We start from the raw sequence: 4,762 nt of genomic DNA on the forward strand, positions 1-4,762 counted from the left end.
TCTTTTTGGGTCCTGGGAGCCCTCATCTCCTGAATTGCTTTTATCTTCTCCAGATTAGCTTCTATTCCTCTGTTGCTGATCATGAATCCTAAGAACTTGCATGCTCCTACTCTGAAGGTACACTTCTCCGGATTCAGTTTAAGTTGATTCTTCCTTAGGTTGTCAAAGCACTCCTTCAGATCTTCCACATGTCCTTGTATAGTTGTTGATTTGGAAATCATATCGTCGACATAGCACTCCAAGTTTCTCCCAATTTGAGACTTGAATATCTTGTTCATGGCTCTTTGGTAAATGGATCTGGTGCTTGTCAGTCCGAATGGAAACATCACATAAGCATACACTACTCTGTGGGTTATGAATGGTGTCTTAGATATGTCCTTCGGGTTCATCTTGATCTGGTTATAGCCGGAGAAGGCGTCCATGAAACTTAGCATAATATGTCCGGAAGTGGCATATATCAATTGATCAATATTTGGGAGAGGGTATGGGTCCTTCGGGCATGCATCATTCAGATCAGTGTAGTCCACACACATTCTCCATTTGTCGTTGGACTTCTTCACCATGACAACATTAGCTAGCCACTCTAGATATTTGATTCTCTAATGATTCCTGCTTTAAGTAACTTCTCCACTTCTTCGTCTATGGCTTTTTGCCTCTCCGGGGTGAAATTTCTTCTCTTCTGTTTGACAGGTTTTCTGTTGGGGTTGACATCCAAGTTGTGCATTGCTATGGACTCATGTAGTCTGGGCATGTCTCTTGAACTCCACGAAAAAAACATCTTTGTACTCCCGGAGCAAGGACACTAGTCTTTCTTTGAAGGACTCTTCAAGTCCTGACCCAACTTTCACCTTCCTGATAGGACTAATTTCATCAATCTAGACTTCTTATGTTTCAACTACAGCTTCGATTTTTTCTTGTTCTTTCTTTGAAACCATTTGATGAATTCGGGCTTCGGAGTTCTTCTTCAGGTAGGAGTTCACTTGTCCTGATTCTTTTGCTTTGGTTGCTTTCATGGTAGGACTAGCTTGGTCCAGGACCTGATTTTCCTTGTCGACTACCATTACTTGGTTGCTTGCCGGTCCTTACAGACTTGGCGTGTTTGCTTCTTGGTTTGGACTTGATTCAATTAGTTGCACCTCTTTTGTTATTTCTTCCCTTGTCCGGGGTCGGTGCTTCTTGATGCTTAGTTATTTGCGAAGGACTGTGGCCTTCCTTTTGTTGTCCTGGTGGCTTTCTACCATCACTAACCCCTGGCTATAACATGTTTCAGCAACTCCATAATCTCCTTTTATCTCCCCGACTCCTGTCGGGGTTGGGAACTTGATATTTAGATGGGAGATTGAAGTTATCGCTTACATCATGGTTAGAGCCGATATGCCGATGATTACATTGTATGATGAAGGAGTGTTGATGACATAGAACTTTATGACATGAGTTACTTGGTTAGGAGCAGTTCCAAAAATGACAGGTAGATACAAAGTCCCTTGGGTCGGGACTAAGTTGTGTTCGAACCCATAGAGTGGATCCTCCCGGCAATCATTTGAGCGGACGCTCCCTAACTGCATTTGATCCACTCTGTGCTTGAAGAGAATATTTACCGAGGAACCATTGTCTATGAGCATTCTTCTTACTTCATTATCAAAGATGTCCAAGGTGACAACTAAAGCTGCATTGTGATGAGGGTTGACTCCTTCATAGTCCTTACTGCTGAAGGATATCACCAGATCTGGGAGTGATTGGATTGAGAGGATTTCTTTGCCGAAGTACGAGCTCCGAGGTGGGGAGTGGGATCCTCCTAGGACTATATTAACTACATTCTTCCCTCTCTTCTGCGCCTCCCCTCTGTTGTTATTGTCCCTGACTAAGTACTTGTTCATATTTCCTTTCTTCACTTGGTCCTCAATGAATTACTTGAGTGATAAGTGATAAGTGGCATTTTATACCACTTAGAACGTCTTAAAATGGCTTAAATTGGTGTCTTGAAATCAAGTATTTTGTGTATTTGATGCATTTTTCTAGTGTTTATGCATTTCAGGGTATTAGTTGCATTTCGGAGGAGGAATCATCAAGAATAAGCCTTGGCATGTGTTCACCATTGCGAGAGGAAAAGAACTGGCAGATTACGGTGAAGAAACGGAGCAAACCTGGAATTTTTCCAGTAGGGTCCTGCGCGCCCGCGCAGCAATGCTGAGCGGCCGCGCAGCAGCCTTGCGCGCCCGCGCAGAAATGCTGAGCGGCCGCGCAGGGTCGGAGAAAAAAGCTGAATTATTTTAGACTTCTACTTCTGTTTGGCTTCCAACTTCTATGTAATCTGAGTTTTATGGGACTATTATATAAGTAGATTTGAGACGTTTTCATAGAGATATATGAAGGAGATTATGTTTTATATTGTGTTTGGCGCAAGAAGCGAAGGAGATAAGGAAGAAGACCGATTTAGCACACCGCAACGAAGAGGAAGCATATTTTCTTGTGATTCTTGTTTCGTTGTAACGTTGGATGCTAGTTTTCTTGCTTTGACTTATTTACTCTTGTGACGTACTCTGTTTTAATATAATTAGTTTAGTTATTATTTTCTTGTGTTGTTTATCATGATTTCATATGAACCCATGATGGCGATAAGTTCTATTATGGGCTAATCGTGATCATGGGGTTGCAACGGATTTATTATGGAATTCTTTAGTTAATTGTTTAATACTTTAGTGTGTGATGATTGCATGATATCTAGTATTGGTTGTGCGTATTCGTCTTATGTGCGTCGCGAACATATAAGATAGGGTGTTAATCTCTTGTGAAGCGACGGTGGATCTTGAGATTTAGAACTTGCCATGCTAGCATAGGTTCATGTACGTTGTGCATGATTAGTGGGTAACTCTAACAGTTTTATTTGCCCTATGTAATCAAAAGGGATAACTTGTGCTTAAATCGTTGTGTTGTCAATTTCTGTAGACATATAGGAACTCAACATAATTGATGACTATTCAACTTCTATCTTAATTGTGGATGCTTGGTAGAATGGTATTAGTACAATGAAAGTTGGCTTTTATCAGTTTCGTGTTATTCGATTAATGTCATCACTGTCACATGCTAAAGGTAATAACAATGGCTATAGAAGGAAGTAATAATGAAGTTGTGATCTCATGAGTGTTTTATTATTGATAAATTGAAGTGTTAGTTAAGTGGTTAATTAAATAGTTAATTATAATTAATATTTAATCAACAATTTTAAGTGTTATCTTAACATTGAGAAGTAATCATACATTGGTGAGTGAGTTTAATTAGACAATAACTTAGTCTGAGTCTCTGAGGGAACGAAGTAGAAAGTATTCTATATTACTTGCGAACGCGTATACTTGCGTGAATATTAGTGCATGTTTTCTCCCTAACAAGTTTTTGGCGCCGCTGCCGGGGACTCGGCGTATTTGTTTAGTTTATGTACTTACCATCATTGGTCATTAGGACTCAGTGATTAGGACGTAGTAGTTAATTACTCTTTTCGGTTGTGTTTCAGGTACTTTAGCAAGCGTTTATGCAAACTCGTTCTCGTGCTCGCAAGAGGACCTTAGATACAGCTGAGGAGAAAGACGAAGTTCTTGATACTCCGGAGAAGTTAGATTTTGAGGATTCGGATTCAGGAACTGAGCAGAAAGAACCAGTAAACATGGGAGATCGTATTGTTCAAGCTGATCCAGCTCTTATGGATTTTTCTCGGCCTAAAATTGATGACATTCAGTCAAGCATCCTTCATCCGGCTATTCAAGCTAACACCTTTGAAATCAAGCCGGGTACTATTCAGATGGTGCAGAATTCTGTTTCTTTTGGAGGAGCGGCAACTGAAGACCCCAACATGCACATAAGGAATTTTGTCGAGATCTGCAGCACTTTTAAGTATAATGGCGTGACTGATGAGGCTATCAAGTTGAGGCTTTTCCCATTCTCACTGAGGGATAAAGCTAAAGACTGGTTACATTCTGAACCAGCTGGGTCCATCACTACGTGGCAAGATCTTGCGCAAAAGTTTCTGGTGAAGTTTTATCCAATGGCAAAGACTGCTGCTATGAGGAGTGCTCTTACTCAGTTTGCGCAGCAACCTACAGAATCTATGTGCGAGGCTTGGGAACGCTACAAGGAAATGTTGAGAAAATGTCCACATCATGGAATGCCGGATTGGATGGTAATCACTGGTTTTTATAATGGTTTGGGGGCCCAATCTCGGCCCATGCTCGATGCAGCAGCTGGAGGCGCCTTATGGGCTAAAAGCTATACTGAGGCGTATAATCTTATCGAGACGATGGCTGCAAATGAGCATCAAAACCCAACTCAGAGGATGACGTCAGGCAAGGTAGCAGGTATTCTGGAAGTTGATGCAGCCACCACTATTGCAGCCCAGCTCCAAGCGCTATCAATGAAGGTTGATTCTTTGGCTACGTATGGAGTTAATCAAATAGCTATGGTTTATGAGCTTTGTGCAGGTTCTCATGCTACGGATCAGTGTTCTCTTGTCACCGAATTTGTTCAGTATGTGAATAATTATCAGCGACGACAGCAGCCTGTGCCAGCGACCTATCATCCTAACAACAGAAATCATCCAAATTTCAGCTGGGGGAATAATCAGAATGCTATTCAGCCAACATATCAGCAAGGAGTGAGTAAACAGTTTAACCCACCTGGATTCCAGCAACCACAGCAGTATGCTACAAGGCAATCATATCCTCAACAGGGAAGTGCAGCTGCACCTACTAGTGCTAATTTTGAGGAACTTAAG

General features: G+C 41.5%; 1 non-coding gene across 1 annotated transcript; it reads right to left on the bottom strand.

Annotated features, from left to right (window-relative positions):
- Nucleotides 1–4,051: 4,051 nt before the first annotated feature.
- Nucleotides 4,052–4,158, bottom strand: LOC141722392 (small nucleolar RNA R71). The gene has a single exon (XR_012575413.1). It is a non-coding gene; the product is annotated as a small nucleolar RNA R71 (small nucleolar RNA).
- Between the last annotated feature and the right edge of the window lie 604 nt (nucleotides 4,159–4,762).

The sequence above is a fragment of the Apium graveolens genome, chromosome 4 (genome assembly GCF_009905375.1).
Source record: "Apium graveolens cultivar Ventura chromosome 4, ASM990537v1, whole genome shotgun sequence".
NCBI classification, from domain to species: Eukaryota; Viridiplantae; Streptophyta; class Magnoliopsida; order Apiales; family Apiaceae; genus Apium; species Apium graveolens.